The 19,888-nt window shown below is 43.7% G+C and overlaps 1 pseudogene across 1 annotated transcript in view; it reads left to right on the plus strand.

Annotated features, from left to right (window-relative positions):
- Nucleotides 1-19,888, plus strand: part of LOC310697837 (inositol polyphosphate 5-phosphatase OCRL-like) — a 280,274-nt pseudogene that overhangs the window by 250,476 nt on the left and 9,910 nt on the right. The window contains exon 9 of the transcript in view: nucleotides 11,383-11,406. The product of the transcript in view is annotated as an inositol polyphosphate 5-phosphatase OCRL-like (transcript). The remainder of the gene's footprint in view (nucleotides 1-11,382; nucleotides 11,407-19,888) is intronic.

The following is a 19,888-nucleotide window of genomic DNA, read 5'->3' on the forward strand; positions in this document are numbered from 1 at the left end:
GATACAAACTGTAAATTGGAATGGGGTTGCTGTTTTCCAAGATACTGATGGTATAAATGATACTGAGGAAGAAGAGGAAGCAGCAGCAGCAGGAGGAGAAAATGGTGCTTCTGAATTAATGGAAAAAGACAAAAAGCCTGTTGAATCTGATAATTTGTTTGATTTAAAGTCACAGGCACCCGAGGGGAGGTTAGATTCTCTTGAGTTTTCTGACCGTGAGCTTAGCCTACAGGCACCTCTTCAGTCTGACAATGATAATTTACAACCTGAAACTAGTAGTTCACTCAGTCCCATTAAGTCTGAGGAGTCTGACTCTCCTTCCGGACTGAGACGTTCAGATAGAAAGAGGCAGAAGCCACAATGTTTCGCAGATGAACATTTTAATACTGTGTATGCCAATAAGGTGGTTTTTGAGCCAAAAAGCTACAGTGACGTTCAGAATTTACCTAAGCACCAAGCTGTAAATTGGTATAAAGCTATGAGCTCTGAGATAGCTTCTTTAAATGAGCATAACACTTGGTCTCTTGTACCACAAACCCCAGATATGAGACTTATTGATTCAAAATGGGTTTATAGAGTTAAAATGAATGACAAAAATGAAGTTGTAAGGTACAAGGCAAGACTAGTTGCTAGAGGTTTTCAACAAATTCCAGGCGAAGATTATGATTTGTGCTATTCACCAAGTGTAAAATATGAAACAGTTAAGCTTTTGTTAAAAGATGCATCACAACGTGGACATTCTGTTTATCACCTAGATATAAAAACTGCATATTTGTTTGCAGATTTAAAAGAACAAATTTTTATGCGTGTCCCTGAAGGCATAGACGCTGCTGAAGGTTTGGTATGCAAATTAAATAAATCCCTTTATGGTCTGCACCAAAGTGGAAGGAACTGGCACCAAACTTTAGCAAAAGAATTGCTAGATATTGGTTTTTCACAAGGAAAGGCAGACAATTGTGTGTTTATAAAGGAAAGGGCAAACTCTGTAACAAAAATATGTGTGTATGTAGATGACGTGTTAATTTCTACAAAAACCAAACAGGAATATGAACAGGTAGTTTCACAGTTACAGAAGAAATTTGATGTGGTGGAATTAGGCATAGCTAAAAATTACTTATCCATGCAAATTGAGAAAGGCAAAAATGGATCTTTTCTGGTTCATCAAACTGCAAAAATTGATGATCTAGTTGAAATGCTTCGTTTAGAAAATGCAAATGGGAAGGAAACGCCTATGGTGTGTGGTTTCACCTTTACAGGTGAAGATAAGCCATTTCCTAACAAAACTTTGTATCGTTCTGCTATAGGCAAGCTAAATTTCATTCAAAGAATCTCAAGACCAGATATAACTTATGCTTTTCACTTTTTGGCAAAATTTGTGGAAAAGCCCACTACACAATGTTTCTCTGCTCTTAAGAGAGTGGTAATGTATCTTAAACATACCAAACATTATAGGTTGCAGTTTACAACAAGTATTGACAAAGGTTTTGAAATTTTCTGCGATGCATCTCATGCAGTAGAACAAAATAACTGCAGGGGTGTGTCTGGTATGGTGTTTTGTTATAACGGTTGTCCATTTGAATGGAAGTCCCAGACACAAACCATTATTTGTCTCTCTACAACAGAGAGTGAATTATGTGCATGCGTTCAGGCCACTCGTGATGTAGAATGGTATCTGCAAGTATTTGCAGACCTACAGATGCAAGTAACACTACCAGTAAAAGTTTATCTTGATTCCCAGAGTGGACTTGCTATCCTGTGTTCAGAGACCAATACGCAGCGCACCAGAGTCTTAAGATTACGTTTAGAATTTGTAAAGAAACTAATTGCTGATGAAATGGTTGTATTTGAATATGTTCCAGGTGATAGTCAAATTGCGGACATTTTTACTAAAGCACTTCCAAAGGTTACACATGAAAAACATGTACAAAGTATGCTTTATGTTTTTGTTCCACAATGATGAACCGCAGGGGAAATGTTGAATGGTTTCTTTAAATGTAAAGGTTCATCATTGTTCCACTCCATGTGTATGTCCTTAAGGGGCGGAGCAAGGGCCAGAGCAAACTAACGAGACCCAGCTTTACAGCTGTGAAACGTAGCAGGTGCTGCTGAGTTGTATTTGATTAAGGCGTGTCAGCATTTGGGTAGAGTATATAAGGAGCAGCACCTAGCTCTCCCATTACCCTGGGGGATGGGTTGGTGGTTGGGTCTGGTTTGGTTTGTTGATGTATTTAGTGTAAATGGAGTTTTTGTTTTTCTTATTAAAACCTTCTTTAAGTTATTTTTGAGTCCTTTCCTTTTAATGCATGATCTCCCCAGCAAGCTCTCTGCAGCGTTACTATACTGCAAAAAGCCAACATCTTTGGTTATGGGCCCAGCTGCTGAGTGGATGACTGCATATTTTTGGACTCTGAGAAAGGTTTGAAAACTCCTTCTCTTGTTAGCGTTGTTTTTGTGGGTCTGGAAGAGTTCCAGAATGGTTGACCGGGTTCCTGAAGCTGAGAAGGCTCTGGTCTTCCCACAGCTAACAGATGAGAAAGGTTTGAAAACTCCTTCTCTTGTTAGCGTTGTTTTTGTGGGTCTGGAAGAGTTCCAGAATGGTTGACCGGGTTCCTGAAGCTGAGAAGGCTCTGGTCTTATTAAAACCTTCTTTAAGTTATTTTTGAGTCCTTTCCTTTTAATGCATGATCTCCCCAGCAAGCTCTCTGCAGCGTTACTATACTGCAAAAAGACAACATCATGTTGAATGGTTTCTTTAAATGTAAAGGTTCATCATTGTTCCACTCCATGTGTATGTCCTTAAGGGGCGGAGCAAGGGCCAGAGCAAACTAACGAGACCCAGCTTTACAGCTGTGAAACGTGACCTCTAGAGAAGTATGGACCTATGTAACTGATGACCCTCCTAACCCTGTAACTAATGCTTGGTCGAAAGGAGATGCAAAAGCCAGGGCGATAATTAATTTGGCAGTCAGCGACCAGCAAGTAGTCTATATAAGAAATAAGAAAACTGCCAAGGAAATGTGGGACAGTCTTGCAGCAGTGCATGTTAGAAAAGAGTCAGCGTCTGCATTGACCTTTTTCAAGCAGTTGTACCAGACGAAGTTGCAGCCTGGTGGTGATTTGGCAGCACACTTGAGACGTCTGGAGGCAATACGCGGCGAGTTAATTCGAAGGGACATGGAGATACCTGATATTCAGTATGTTTTTATCATCCTTTGTTCCCTTAATGAGGACTTTGATGGTATAGCTAGCCAGATATCTGCCGTTCCACCAGCACAATTAACTGTGGAAGGGGTAACGGCAAGATTAATGGGCGAGTTGGATAGAAGGGAGGCTTGTGCCATAAGCACTCCTGTTTCCAGAAAGAATGAGGAACGCCATATGCAAACGTGTGGTGATACAACTGCATTTAAAGCTGCAAAGCGTTGTTGGTTCTGCAATAAGCAAGGACATTTTGCAAGGGACTGCAGATCCAAAAGAAAGCAAAGTACTCCCAAGCCTGTTTCTGTTCGTCAATCACGGTCGTCAGCCCAGCAGCCGGCATCGTATAGTAGAGACAGAAACGAGCCGCGAGCTTTTCACGCTCGCTCTAAAGATCGTAAAAGAATTAAAGATGCCAAGTGGAAGTCTTTTGTTATCGACTCAGGAGCATCGCAAAATATCTGCAATGATCGAAGCTTGTTTATTTCTTTCGAAGAGGAAATTGGTAATGTACATTTAGCCAATTCACAAGTCCTGCAGTCGCTTGGCAGGGGTACCGTTAAACTTGACTCTTTAAACATTACAATAGCAAACTGCATTTACTGCCCGTCAGTGGACAATTTATTGTCAGTAAGGTGCTTTGCCCGTCAAGGCATAACTGTGCGTTTCTTAAAGTCTATGTGTGAGTTTTTCGAGGGGAACAAACGTCTATTGTATGCCCGGGAATCTGATGGATTATATAGACTATATTTTCGCACCTACTCCCAATCGCCTATAAATTGCAGAGCAGCACAGTCAAGCCAGGGGTTGAGGAATGTAAGGCCACATTCTGGGTGTGTCCACGAGGCGCACAGAATTCTGGGACACCTGAATTTTGCTGATGTAATTAAGACAAAGAATATTGTCAATGGCCTCAACTTAAAACCATGCAAATTCTTTATGCAGTGTCTATCCTGTTGCAAGAATAAGATTAAGGTTGCACGTAAGGGTAGGTGCTCAGATAGGAAAGTAACTGAGCCATTTGAGCGTGTACATTGTGATTTAGTTGGGCCACTCCCACCATCATTAGGAGGTTCAAAATACTGGCTTACTCTGATAGACCAGTATAGTAGATATTGTTGGACTTATGCAATAGCTGAGAAGTCCCAAGCATTTGAGAAGTACAAGGTTTTTTGCAACTGGGTAAAAACGCACTTTAACAAACCAATTAAGAACCTGTTTTCTGACCGGGGCGGGGAATTTGTTTCTGAGGATTTTGAGAAATTCCTGGAAGCGCAGGGGACTACTCATGAGTTATCTTGCCCCCAAAGTCCCTGGCAAAATGGGCTTGTTGAAGTTGTGCAGCGTGACCTGCAGGCAGGGGTTAAAACTTATCTGCATGATGCTAATCTGCCCAAAGCGTTTTGGGCTGAAGCACTCAATGCCTTTTGTTATGTTAGAAATCGCAGTTATCATTCTGGTTTAGATGTCACCCCCTATGAGAAGTTGTTTAAAAAACGCCCTAATCTGAAATACCTACGTATTTGGGGCTCAGATGTAATTATGCATTATCCTGCTAAGCAGAAATTGGGTGAACGTAGTGTTCAGGGAAAATTAATGGGCTACCAGCAGGGGGCGTACAGAATTTACATACCAGCAACTGGCAAATTTCATATTACCAGAAGCATGATACAAACTGTAAATTGGAATGGGGTTGCTGTTTTCCAAGATACTGATGGTATAAATGATACTGAGGAAGAAGAGGAAGCAGCAGCAGCAGGAGGAAATGGTGATTCTGAATTAATAGAAAAAGACAAAAAGCCTGTTGAATCTGATAATTTGTTTGACTTAAAGTCACAGGCACCTGAGGGGAGGTTAGATTCTCTTGAGTTTTCTGACCGTGAGCTTAGCCTACAGGCACCTCTTCAGTCTGACAGTGATGATTTACAACCTGAAACTAGTGGTTCACTTAGTCCCATTAAGTCTGAGGAGTCTGACTCTCCTTCCGGACTGAGACGTTCAGATAGAAAGAGGCAGAAGCCACAACGTTTCGCAGATGAACATTTTAATACTGTGTATGCCAATAAGGTGGTTTTTGAGCCAAAAAGCTACAATGATGTTCAGAATTTACCTAAGCACCAAGCTGTAAATTGGTATAAAGCTATGAACTCTGAGATAGCTTCTTTAAAAGAGCATAACACTTGGTCTCTTGTACCACAAACCCCAGATATGAGACTTATTGATTCAAAATGGGTTTATAGAGTTAAAATGAATGACAAAAATGAAGTTGTAAGGTACAAGGCAAGACTAGTTGCTAGAGGTTTTCAACAAATTCCAGGCGAAGATTATGATTTGTGTTATTCACCAAGTGTAAAATATGAAACAGTTAAGCTTTTGTTAAAAGATGCATCACAATGTGGAAAAGCCCACTACGCAATGTTTCTCTGCTCTTAAGAGAGTGGTGATGTACCTTAAACATACCAAACATTATAGGTTGCAGTTTACATCACACATGAAAGACATGTACAAAGTATGCTTTATGTTTTTGTTCCACAATGATGAACCGCAGGGGAAATGTTGAATGGTTTCTTTAAATGTAAAGGTTCATCATTGTTCCACTCGATGTGTGTGTCTTTAAGGGGCTGGAGCAAGGGACAGAGCAAACTAACGAGACCCAGCTTTACAGCTGTGAAACATAGCAGGTGCTGCTGAGTTGTATTTGATTAAGGTGTGTCAGCATCTGGGTAGAGTATATAAGGAGCAGCACCTAGCTCTCCCATAACCCTGGGGGATGGGTTGGTGGTTGGGTCATGTTTGTTTGTTAATATATTTAGAGTAAATGGAGTTTTTGTTTTTCTTATTAAAACCTTCTTTAAGTTATTTTTGAGTCCTTTCTTTTTAATGCATGATCTCCCCAGCAAGCTCTCTGCAGCGTTACCATACTGCAAAAATGCCAACAGAAGGCACAGGAGCTACCCATGCTGGAAGAATGGCATTCGCAGCTGATCGACTACATGGAATTAGCTGAAATGACGGGCAGAATCCGAGATCTGGGAGAAGATGCAGTGGAAGAGGACTGGAAAAAATTTAAGGACTATTTACAAAAACATTATAAGTTATATGAATGTTGAGAATTTGCTAAGTGTTCTGGAAAAACATGCTTCAGTATTGAAATTGGTAAACGTTGGAAATCAAGTTAAGATTTAGAAAGGTATAAATTGTGGACTATATAACTAAATGAAAACACAAAAACATTTGAAATAAGGTATTAATTTGCTGTTTATTTTTATTGTAAAGAAAACAGGGGATGGAGGACGTGGGGAAGTCTAGTTGAATATGAAAATTGATGTGAAAAAGTGAACTTTTTTCTTTCTATAATTTCTTTTTTTTCCTGTAAAACCGCTTTTGTTGTGCTATTGATGATGTATTTTTTACCCTGGAAAAAAGCAATAAAAAAAAACTATTATAAAAAAAAAACATTTGTGGGCTACATTGCCCCATGCTCAAGCCTCCAAGGGCCACATGTCAAAGCAGCTGAGCCCAAAGTGTAAAAGTGTGTGTGACCAGCTTTAAACACACACACACACACACACACACACACACACACAAATGAATTGAAGCCAAACAATGCTGGAGGGTCCCAAAACACCTTTTGCCATCGCAGGGAACCAGTGAGAGCAGTCTGTCCAAAAATTAGTTTTTTTTAAAAAAATAAATGTGTGTTTTTATGTTGTGGAGGCACAAAAATATCTTGGGGAACATAGAGAACTAGCCAAACTTTTAAAAACTCAATGAAATGTAAACTAAAAAAGAAAGTTACATTGCGGCGCAAAAATCCTTTAGGAGACAAATAAATGCTTTCCCTTTTTATATTCTTTTGTTAGGATCACTTTCTCTCACCCCCCAGTATCCTGTCACCATCTTCTGTGCAGCTGCTGCTTTGGAGGACTAGAGAGGAAAGTGAGGTGGGGGTGGGAACTGAGTCGCTTCTTTTCCTAATTCTTAGAATAGAATCATAGAATCATAGAGTTGGAAGAGACCACAAGGGCCATCGAGTCCAACCCCCTGCCAAGCAGTAAATACCATCAGAGCACTCCTGACTCCTAATGTTTAGGTGGAATCTTCTTTCTTGTAGTTTGGATCCATTGCTCCGTGTCCGCTTCTCTGGAGCAGCAGTAAACAACCTTTCTCCCTCCTCTATATGACATCCTTTTATATATTTGAACATGGCTATCATATCACCCCTTAACCTCCTCTTCTCCAGGCTAAACATGCCCAGCTCCCTTAGCCGTTCCTCATAAGGCATCGTTTCCAGGCCTTTGACCATTTTGGTTGCCCTCCTCTGGACACGTTCCAGTTTGTCAGTGTCCTTCTTGAACTGTGGTGCCCAGAACTGGACACAGTACTCCAGGTGAGGTCTGACCAGAGCAGAATACAGTGGCACTATTACTTCCCTTGATCTAGATGCTATACTCCTATTGATGCAGCCCAGAATTGCATTGGCTTTTTTAGCTGTCGCGTCACACTGTTGGCTCATGTCAAGTTTGTGGTCAACCAAGACTCCTAGATCCTTTTCACATGTACTGCTCTCAAGCCAGGTGTCCCCCATCTTGTATTTGTGCCTCTCATTTTTTTTGCCCAAGTGCAATACTTTACATTTCTCCCTGTTAAAGTTCATCTTGTTTGTTTTGGCCCAGTTCTCTAATCTGTCAAGATCGTTTTGAAGTGTGATCCTGTCCTCTGGGGTGTTAGCCACCCCTCCCAGTTTGGTGTCATCTGCAAATTTGATCAGGATGCCCTTCATTGCATCATCCAATTCGTTGATAAAGATATTGAATAAGACCGGGCCCAGGACAGAACCTTGTGGCACCCCACTAGTCACTCTTCTCCAGGATGAAGAGGAACCATTGATGAGCACCCTTTGGGTTCGGTCAGTCAGCCAGTTACAAATCCACTGAGTGGTAGCATAGTCAAGACCACATTTTACCAGCTTCTTTACAAGAATATCATGGGGCACCTTGTCGAATGCCTTGCTGAAATCAAGGTAGGCTACATCCACTGTGTTCCCTTCATCTACCAGGCTTGTAATTCTGTCAAAAAACGAGATCAGGTTAGTCTGACATGACTTATTTTTCAGAAATCCATGCTGACTATTGGTGATCACAGCATTCCTTTCTAGGTGCTCACAGACTGTTTGCTTAATGATCTGCTCCAGAATCTTCCCTGGTATTGATGTCAGACTGACTGGGCGGTAATTATTTGGGTCCTCTCTTTTCCCCTTTTTGAAAATAGGGACAACATTTGCCCTCCTCCAGTCTGCCGGGACTTCGCCTGTTCTCCAGGAATTCTCAAAGATGACCGCCAGTGGTTCTGAGATCACATCTGCCAGTTCTTTTAATACTCTTGGATGCAGTTCATCTGGCCCTGGAGACTTGAATACATCTAAACTAGCCAAGTATTCTTGTACTATCTCCTTAGTTATTCTGGGCTGTGTTTCCTCTGCTGAATCATTTGCTCCAAATTCTTCAGGTCGGGCATTGTTTTCTTTATCGGAGAAGACTGAGGCAAAAAAGGAATTGAGGAGTTCAGCCCTTTCTGTGTCCCCTGTTTGCATTTCACCATCTTCTCCTCTGAGTGACCCCACTGTTTCTTTGTTCTTCCTTTTGCTACGAACATACCCATAAAAGCCTTTTTTGTTGCTTTTAACCTCTCTAGCAAGCCTGAGTTCATTTTGTGCTTTAGCTTTTCTGACTTTGTGTCTACACGTGCTGGCTATTTGTTTGAATTCCTCTTTGGTGGTTTCCCCCCTTTTCCATTTTTTGTACACATCCTTTTTTAATCTTAACTCAGTTAAGCCAGTGTGGTGTAGTGGTTAAGAGCGGTAGTCACGTAATCTGGGAAACCGGGTTCGTGTCTCCGCTCCTCCACATGCAGCTGCTGGGTGACCTTGGGCCAGTCACACTTCTGTGAAGTCTCTCAGCCCCACTCACCTCACAGAGTGTTTGTTGTGGGGGAGGAAGGGAAAGGAGAATGTTAGCCGCTTTGAGACTCCTGAAGGGGAGTGAAAGGCGGGATATCAAATCCAAACTCTTCTTCTTCTTCTTAAAAGTTCTTTTGATAGCCACCCTGGCTTCTTTAGGCACCTTCCATGTTTCCGTCTTATTGGTATTGCCTGACATTGTTCTTTTACTATCTCCCTCTTAACAAACTCCCAGCCATCATGAACTCCCTTTCCTTTTAGTATTACTGTCCATGGGATCTCACCCAGCACTTCCCTAAGTTTTATGAAGTCGGCTTTCTTAAAGTCAAGAAATTGAGTCCTAGTATGCTTGGCTGCTCCTTTCCGCTGTATAGTAAACTTCAGAAGAGCATGATCACTTGCGCCTAATGATCCTTCCACTTCTACCCCACTAACCAGGTCATCAACATTGGTTAGGACCAGATCTAAAATGGCTGTTCCTCTTGTTGCTTCTCCCACTTTCTGGACAATGAAGTTGTCTGCAAGGCCAGTGAGGAATCTGTTTGACCTTATGCTCTTGGCTGAGTTTGACATCCAACAAATATCCGGGTAATTGAAGTCCCCCATTACTACTATCTCCCTTCCTTTTGCATGCTTGGCCATCTGTTCCAGGAAGGCATCATCTATATCCTCCGTTTGGCTTGGGGATCTATAGTAAACTCCCACAATGAGGTCACTGTTATTCTTCTCTCCCTTAATTTTGACCCAAATGCTCTCACTTTGGCTTTGAGGTTCTAAATCTTGGATCTCTTCACAGGTATACACATCCATGACATATAACGCCACTCCTCCTCCTTTCTTGTCTGGTCTGTTTCTCTGAAATAGATTGTATCCCTCCATTATTACATTCCAATCGTGGGACTTATCCCACCAGGCTTCAGTGATGCCTATTATGTCATATTTAGTTTGCTGTACCAAGAGCTCAAGCTCATCTTGTTTATTTCCCATGCTTTGCACATTAGTGTACAGACATTGAAGTCCATTAATCATTCCCCCGTGTCTCTTATTTAAGGATTTTTTCCTCCCACCACTAGGTCTGCGTGCTGTTTGCTCCATTTGGTCTATGACATTTGGATGATCATCTTCATCAATTGATAGACTCCTGCCTTCAGGAGCACTGTCTCCCTCCCCCACATTAGTCAGTTTAAAGCCCTCCTGATGAGGTTTCTGAGATTTTTGGCAAAAACATTTCTCCCAACCGTTGTGAGGTGCAGCCCATCGCTTGCCAGAAGTCCATCTTCAAGAAACTGCAGTCCGTGATCTAAGAATCCAAACCGTTCCTGTTTACACCATTTGCGAAGCCAGCTGTTCACTTCCACTATTTTTCCCTCTCTCCCTGGGCCACGTCGTTCAACTGGGAGGACAGATGAGATGACAATTTGTGCATTTAGTTGCTTCAATTTCCTGCCGAGAGCCTCGTAGTCTCTTTTGATCTTCTTTTGATCTTCTGGAGGCTATTGCTTGCAGTGTCATTGGTTCCCACATGAAGTTAAGGTTTCCCCCATACACCTGTGAGAACAGGATGCTGTACTAGATGGGCCATTGGCCTGATCCAGCAGGCTCCTATTGTGTCCTTCTGTTCAATTCTTCACTGTCTTCTCTTTTAATTTACAGACAAGCCAACTTGTACGTCCGCAAGGAAGAGAAGATTGAGGCTAGCTTTGTCCTTCACCTTGACCGTGGCAAGGACTATTTCCTCACCATCAGTGGGAGCTACCTACCAAGCTGCTTCGGGACCTCCTTGGAAGCCTTGTGCTGGATGAGGCAGCCGCTTGGCGAAGTTCCCGTCACCAGACTTATTGACCTGGTAGGGAAAGGGGTTGATTTACCTGGCAGGTTCATGTGCTGGATGTCTACCCTTCCCACTCTGCTTGCCTGCTTGAAAAACAGCTGCTCTTCCACTCAGAAATGTGGGGGCTGGGGGTCCTCCGCTGCATTCAGCTTCAGCTTCTGTAGCTGTGCATCCGCTTCCTGTGTGCTGTTCATGCCCTTTGTTTGCCTTGACTGAGTCATCCCAGGTTCTGGTCCTCCCACCTGCCCTTTCGCAGGGCCACTGAACCGTGTGCATTTCCCTGCCATCTGCCCAGATACTGTTCAGCCAACGGGCTGTTTCTTTCTCTTCTCAGGGCCTGTGCCATTAACACCCTTGGTTGTCTTTTGCTCTTGCCTTCCTCCTCTGATCTCAGGGAGAAGACAGCTTCCTAGAAAAGGTAACAGTTGGTTTGCTATCCTCTAGATCAGCGCCACCCAACCTTTTTATCGCCGCAGACCGGTAAATGTTTGATAATTTTTCCATGGCCCGCTTGTTTTGAGCTGAGTCCCCCCCTCCGTGCACTTACCTCACGGCACCTTCTCTTCAGTCCCCGCGTCTCCAACCTCGAGTCCTCAGTCCTCCTGTGGCGCCTCCTCCTCGGCCAATGGCGTGAGGTTTGCCTTTCGGCCAATCAGGAAGCAGGAGGACCCATTCCCTGATTGGCCAGGAGGAGCATCAGTGTAACAATAGCGAATTTTTATTCGCTATTGTCACACAATGGGCGGGCTTGAGAGGGCGTAATGCTCTGCGCCTCGGCCGCCCGCCACAGTGAAATGATTTGAAGCTCCTCGGGCAGCCCGATGCCGATTGATCCACGGACCGGCTCCGGTCCACGGCCCGGGGGTTGGGGAACACTGCTCTAGATGTTCTTGTAGTGTGCTCAAATCAGGTACAGGCAACGCCCCGTTTACATGGGGGCTGCGTTCCGCGGTATCGTGCGTTTAAATGAAATTGCATATATTGGGGACAGCATTGGAAAAGCCTGCAAACACCCTCTAAACTTCCGGAAACCCTTTAGAAAGGCCTTTCGAAAACCAGCAGCCTCCCTGCAAAACTCCTTGCTCCAACTCTCCGCAGGCCTGAGAGGTTGGTGCCAAAGCTCCTGGGAGGGAGTCGAGATGCTGTTTCCATGCCACTTTGCCGTTTTTGTGCTCTTGGGGTGGACATTTTTGCCCCTTCAAGTGCCCCTTCCAGCTTTGCGGCAGTGTGCATGTGCCTCGAAGGCACGTAAATGGAGTTGCCCTTGTCAACGATCAGCAGCTGCTCCATGCAGTGGCAGCTGGTCCCTTAGGGCAAACCAGGCACTACCCCACCAACCTGACTTTCCTCTCAGGCATGTCAGTATCTCAGCTCACAGTCAGAGGTAAACTGGCCTCCCCCAGGCAATTGAGCTAGATACTTGTTTACCTTTCGTCTGCTACTCCCGGCAGGCTAGGTCGTAAACCGGCGATTCTCCTCATTAGATGTGAGGAAAACACATCCTCTGCTTTTCTCTGCTTCTCTCCCTCCCTGCATTCTCCCCAGGGAGGGGAAATGATACAGACAGGAGTCCTATTTACATGTTTTATTCCTGTCATTCAGCAGTACATAGAAAAGTAACTGCTCCCTTCAGACTCCATCAGAAGAGACACAACTCCACCCCTGCACTTCCAGCACAGGTCACATGACACTCTGAGCTAACATCCGGTGCTCAGTACAGAGAATAGACTCCCCCTTTTCTCCAACAGTACAGTTGCAAACCACAACATCCTGTTTTGCATTCCAGCCATCTGGAGCTGGCTTTTGCATTGCTGCTTTTATCCAACAATCTCCCCCAAAAGCATCAATAGGCAAAACATGATCCAGAGAAGAGAACAAACAGTTGTTATACACATAACAGTCCCCTGTTGTTTCAGTTCCACCCTTGGAACTCCCCACCACTGGTTTCACCAGTGTACCTCTCTGGTTGTCTGGCTTCCAAGGAATGAGTGCTTCTGCATTACCTTGGCTTGCTACTCTCTGTTGTGTCTTTGTCTCTGACTTAGACACTGCTTTAACTTGCTTTGAGTTGTTAACAATAGCAACACATGCAACAGCTTAGTTAGCAAACTCTTTTGAGTACCTCTTTGGTGGTACACCCTTTGTAACTCTCTCAGACCTGCGTATGAGGTTCTGATCCTCTCTGCTCACTGGTTCATCATCTGTACTTTGTTGAGAACCAGTAGCACTGACTAACAGTGGTTCTTCCTTCACCTGTGAAGGTCTATCCATTGTGTGAGATTTTCTCTCAATGACTGTTACAACTGAACTCTCTGAGCTATCATTGTCATCATCAGTACCACTGTAATCTGTGTAATCATCATCATCTGAATTGTCATCTGTGGGAAATGTGTGTACTACTACCCGCTCTTGTTCCGGAGCACTCTCTAGAAACTTTGTGAGAATCACCTGACCAGATTCAGACAAAATTACTCTGTAGAGACCCTTTTCATATCCCACAAAAATGCCTCTGGCATTCTTTACTCCACCTGGAGCTTCTGTTCTCACATGAGACCCGAAAACCTTGAAATAGGCAACAGAAGGTTTTCTATTGAACAGCTTCTCAAAAGGAGAACATCCCAACTCTGTTGAGACCTTTCTCACCCACACGTGAAGATAGGACGCTAGCGACTCGGCCCAATATTCATGTGGCAAATGTGAACTCAGCAATTGCGCATGCATCCCCTTTTGCAATTCTTTGTTCACCCTCACACAGACCCCTCTGTTCCACGCTTCGGCTGAAACAGCAACTTTGTGGTCTATCCCTTTTCCATCCAGGAACTTCTGAAACTTCTGTAACAGAAAAACTTGTTTCTCATCTGTGAAGAGACAATCAATGTTAGCATCATGCATACTTTTAACCTTGTCACAAAACTCCTGAAACTTTTCTAAAGTTTCTTGCGGTTTCTCCATCATAAAAACCCAAGAATAATTAGTGAAACAATCAACACACACAAGGTAATATTTTGCACCGCCTCTAGATGGTTCTAGAGGACCAATCACATCAGCATACACCCGCTGAAATGCTCTGTCGACCTTCTTGGTCACCTTTCTGGTTCTCATGTTGGTCACACCTGTAAGAGAGATTTCGTTAGAATCAGAAGAATTACATTTCATGTAATCACTTTGATCAAAAGTCAACAAATACAGTCCATCTTTCTCTCTGGCAGTAAGATACAGTTCTCCATCTTTGTAGATCTTGCAGCTTTTAGCATCATAGGTCAGTTTCAGTCCTTTCTTTGCAATCTGCGACACACTCAGCAGATTAAATCTCAGTTCTGGAACCAGGTAAACATTGCTTATAGTCAAGTTCAGACTCTCAAGATACACAGTCCCAATCCCGGTCGCTTTCTTTTTTTAAAAAAAAATATTTTATTACATTTTTTCCAGATAAAAATACACAGCACAGAAAAACAGAGAAAACAAGAAAAGAAAAGAAAGAAAAGAAAAACTGATTGTTTCCAAAGCTTGTTTCAATCCTCCAGCGAGCTTCCCCACATCTCCCGCACAATGCAATCTTATTAATAAATTTATCAGCAAATTATAACCTTGTTTCATGTGTTTCTTTTGTACTTTCAATTACATTTTAAGTTTAAATTACTTATTATCCATTTACTCTATAAACACATATATTATCCTTTTTAAACATTTAAACATTGGTTCTTTCATTAATATTATCTAGTTTCATATGTATTCCACTCTCATTGCTGGTGCTAACCTTCCAGATCATGCGAAGTCCTATAATTCATATAACTTATAAAATTTTTGCAAATAGTCCTTAAATTTTTTCCAGTCCTCCTCCATTGCTTCTTCTCCCAAATCTCGAATCCTGGCAGTCATCTCGGCCAACTCCATATAGTCCATCAATTGCGTTTGCCATTCTTCCAGTGTGGGCAAATCTTGGGTCTTCCAATATTTGGCGATGAGAATTCTTGCTGCTGTAGTTGCATACATAAAAAACGTTCTATCCTTCTTTAGCACCTTTTGGCCGACAATGCCCAAGAGGAAGGCCTCCGGTTTCTTAAGAAAGGTGTACTTCAACACCTTTTTTAACTCATTGTAGATCATTTCCCAGAAGGCCTTCACTTTTGGACAAGTCCACCAGAGGTGAAAGAATGTCCCTTCAGCCTCCTTACACTTCCAACATTTATTGTCAGACAAATGGTATATCTTAGCAAGCTTGACTGGGGTCATGTACCACCTGTATATCATTTTCATAATGTTTTCTTTCAGGGCATTGCATGCCGTAAATTTCATACCGGTGGTCCATAACCTTTCCCAGTCTTCAAACATAATGTTGTACCCAATGTCTTGAGCCCACTTTATCATGGCTGATTTAACTGTCTCATCCTGAGTGTTCCATTTAAGCAACAAGTTATACATTCTCAATAATACCTTGGTCTTTGGTTCTAACAGCTCTGTCTCAAGTTTCGATTTTTCCATCTGGAATCCTATTTTTTTATCCAACTTAAAAACCTCATTAATTTGGGCATAATGAAACCAATCTTGCACCTTGTCCTTTAATTTTTCAAAGCTCTGCAACCTCCAATTGTCTCCAATATTTTCTATTATTTCCCAATATTTCGGCCAACCGGCATCCATATTGGGGTTTTTCCAGGCCTTGGCCTCCATTGGTCTTGCTTTCAAGTAAGTCTTTGTATTTTGTCCAGACCATAAATATTGCTTTTCTGACAATATGGTTTTTGAACATTTTATGTGTTTTTACCTTGTCATACCACAAATACGCATGCCATCCTAACGAGTTATTAAAACCTTCCAGATCTAGGACATCAGTGTTTTCTAGCAAAATCCAATCTTTCATCCAGCAGAAGGCTGCAGCTTCGTAGTATAACCTTAAGTCTGGCAGGGCAAACCCCCCTCTTTCTTTTGCATCAGTTAGTATTTTAAACTTTATTCGGGGCTTTTTGCCCTGCCAAACAAACTTCGAAATATCCTTCTGCCACTTTCCAAAACATTCCACTCTGTCCACGATCTGCAAGGCTTGAAACAAGAACAACATTTTTGGCAAAACGTTCATCTTTATAGCTGCGATTCGGCCTAACAAGGAAAGTTTCAATCTTGACCAAATTTCTAGGTCTTTTTTAACTTCTGACCAACATTTTTCATAATTGTCTTTAAATAAATTCAAATTTTTGGAAGACAAGTTAACCCCCAGGTATTTCACTTTTTTAACAACATTTAAGTCTGTTTCCTTCTGAAACCCATCTGTTTCAGAAGATGTCAAGTTCTTTCCTAGTACCTTAGTTTTTTGTTTATTCAACTTAAATCCCGCCACCCGACCAAATTCTTGAATCAATTCTAAAACTCTTTTTGTACTAGATTCTGGCTCCTGTAATGTTAAAACCAAGTCATCTGCAAAAGCTTTCAGTTTATATTGTTTCGCTCCGACCCGTATTCCTTGTACCTGCCGGTCCTTCCTAATCATATTCAGCAACACCTCCAGGACTGAGATAAATAATAAAGGGGAAAGGGGGCACCCATGCCGTGTTCCTTTTTCAATATGGAACTCTTCTGTCACCACATTATTCACTATCAGCTTAGCTTTTTGTTCTGAGTAAATTGCTTCTATACCATTTTCAAACCCCCGTCCCACTCCCATCCCTTCCAAGTTTTTCTTCATAAACTTCCAAGAGATGTTGTCAAAGGCCTTCTCTGCATCAATAAATATTAACACTGCTTTAGTGTTAATATTTGTTTGCAAAAGTTCCAGAATATCAATAATATTCCTGGTGCTGTCAAACAAATGCCTGCCTGGGAGAAAGCCTGCTTGGTCCTTGTGAATTACTTCATTTAGTACTTTTTTAAATCTACTTGCCAAAATGTCTGCAAATATTTTGTAATCCACGTTTAGGAGTGAGATGGGACGGTAGTTCTTAAGTTGAGTCTTTTCAGTTTCCACTTTAGGTATCAATGTGATGAATGCTTCTTTCCACGTTTCTGGTGCCCTCCCTCCCCCCATAATCTGGTTGCAAACCTCCATTAATGGTTGTATCAGGTAATCTTTTAGCGTCCTATAGTACTTGGAGGTGAGTCCATCAGGGCCTGGAGATTTGCCTAACTGCATGTTCTGAATGGCATCCAATCCCGGTCGCTTTCAGCTCCTGACCGTTGGCCTGTTTCACAGCGAAGCTTTGCTTCTTCAACGTTGAAAACAGTTCTTTGTGCGGGCACATATGAACTGTCGCGCCCGTGTCAATTATGAAGGCGTTTCCAACATCTGGCGTGGTTCCTTTCGCCATCATAGCCTTTGCAGGTTTCACCTGGCACTTGGTACGGCTTTTGCCTGACGCCTCAGGCTTCGTAGAGCTGCTCTTCGCTCCTTTTGACTGGCGCAGCTTCCTACAGTTTCGCTGTAGATGCCCAGTCTGTCCACAATTGTAGCATCGGACAGCGCTCAATGCTGTAGCATGCTCTGCAGTAGCACCAGTAGTGGGGAAATTAGAACTCTGTTCTTCCCTCCCCCTGTCCTTCACATCCAGTGCAGCAAGTCTGTCGTGTTCATTAAGGACCACCGCACACACTCTCTCCGCGGTCAGGTCTTGAGCCGGAAGGGAACCAAGCTGACTGGCAACAACCTTGTAGGTCCGATTCAGGCTGTTTATCATCATGAAGCAAAACACTTCCTCCTGTAGATTGAAATTGCGTTCCACCATCTGTTGACGCAGAAACTTCATCTCTGTCAGGTGCGCTTGAACATCTCCATCAGGCGCTAGTCTCAGATTGGTTAACTTCTCAAAGTACAGCAACGCTGAAGAACCAGCATCTCTCTGATGCGTTGTACGTAGCGTGTCCCAAACCGCTTTCGCATGTTCTAAATTCTGAATATGCACAAGCTGCTCATCTGAGACACACAGAATTATTGCAGTCCTGGCCCTCATGTTTTGTGATTCCCAACCTCTGGTTGGTGCTGCAGGGATGGGGTTTTCAATGACATCAAAAAGCCTCTGATTCTGCAGCAGGGCCTTAATCTTTACAGACCAAGATGAATAATTGCGTGGCTATTCCCTCCCACAAAACGGACACAGAGTTTTAGGTTAATGGGCGAAAATGGCCACAACTTTATTGATTACAGGAAAGAAGGGTATTGGCTTTAGGCATTGGCCCCTAACCGACTATCCGATCTAACGGGGAAGGGTTAAACACCAACAGGGGGAGCCACCCGAGATGCATATCCCTAGGCGCTCCCCGAGGGGTTACCGCTCGGGGGCGCGCTTTAGGCCCTAGCCTCCATAGGTTTCGGATGAGGCGTCGCCCCTCTGAGTCCTTTAACGAACTACCCTTCAAGCATTGGGGGAGGTGATGGCGTTCCTCCCCCCCAACCTCATCTGCATGACAATACCCCGGCCAATGCCTACCGCCACCGAGCCGCCAGCCGGCTCGCCGCCAATACCCTCAGACCTGTAACCAATCCCTAACGCCTTGAAAAATATCTGCCAACCAAATATCATTGCCAGCATCAGATAGATGCACGCCATCCCAGCGATAAAGCATTTCCTTGTCAAACCGTATGCATGGGTGCTGAATGACCCGACCACCCAATGCGGCCACTCTACGTGCCACCGTGCGCTCCACAATCCTCCTAGCTTTATTCACCGCCACGGGTTTCTCTGCATCCCGCCAACATCGCCTTTCCAGCAAAGATGACCAAATTATTGTAATGTTTCCATGGGATGCCTTCAACCATTCCAAGTCATTGATAATGTTCCACATCAAGTCCACCCCTTTCCTATACGCCAGGTCGTTCTCGCCCAGTTGGATGACCAAGGCACTGGGTGGGCCCTCGGCAGCGATTTTTCTGGATACAACTGGGAAAAACTCTTCCCAACGCATACCCCTCCTAGCGATCCATGACAATTTGACCCTGCTGGGTAGCCGTAGCTCTTTATCCCAGCCCCTTTGTTCAGCGCGCCGCTTTGCCCAATATACGATGCTGTGGCCGAGGATCCACAGTCGAACCACACCAGTACCTGAAATGAGAGAATCGGAGAACCAGATCAGGAGGAGTGCCAGGGGGAAAGCTGAGGGGAATTTAGAAGGGCTTCCGGATGTAACCCCGGTAAGCGTTAGATTTCCAGCGCCCCAAGTCCATAATTCTTTCTGCCGGTAAACCCATATGGGCGGCGGTGGTCGCCGCCCCAATGCGAAAGGAGTGCGCGGCGTACTCCTCCTGGGGAAGCCCGATGGCGGCAATTGCCTTGTGCATGACCCTCGTAAACTGCTGCTTTGAGAGTGCGGAACCGTCGGAATGTAAGAAAAAGGGGCCACTAGACTCTGGTCTTACACACAGGTATTTTCTGGCATCCTTTACAGGGCAAGGGCCCGCCTTTTGAGTCGCCTGGAGGCGAACCAAGGCTCCCTTGCCAAGCTGATCAGTCTTTGAGCTACGGATTTTTAACATTACATGCGCACTGTCCACAGTTACATCCTCCAACAATAGCCCCTTAGAGGCTGTGCGGTCCTCACAGACCACTTCGCCTATGCGTAGGGCGCCAAAAAATGCGAAAGAAAACGCTGCTGAAAATAATCTGGCTTCATATCTTGACCAACACAAGGCCCTCAGCTTCCTACGGATTTGTGTGAGTATATCCAAAGTTATGGGCCTTCTCCTGTCCTGGCCGTGAGGCCTGGACCTGCGCCAGCCCTCAAGCATCTTCCGCACAACGAAATGCGAACAGGGATCAACGGAAAATAAAGTTTTAGAAAAGAAGGATATAGCTGCTGAATGAATATTGAGGGTTTTGGGGGCCCGACCAAGATCTCTAAGGTGGACCAAATACTCTATGACTTCCGACTTGGACGGTGACCTGCCCGGCTTGAACCGCTCCTTTTTGATGCGGAAG

This window comes from Podarcis liolepis (assembly GCF_965112155.1).
Source record: "Podarcis liolepis genome assembly, chromosome: W".
Classification (NCBI taxonomy): domain Eukaryota; kingdom Metazoa; phylum Chordata; class Lepidosauria; order Squamata; family Lacertidae; genus Podarcis; species Podarcis liolepis.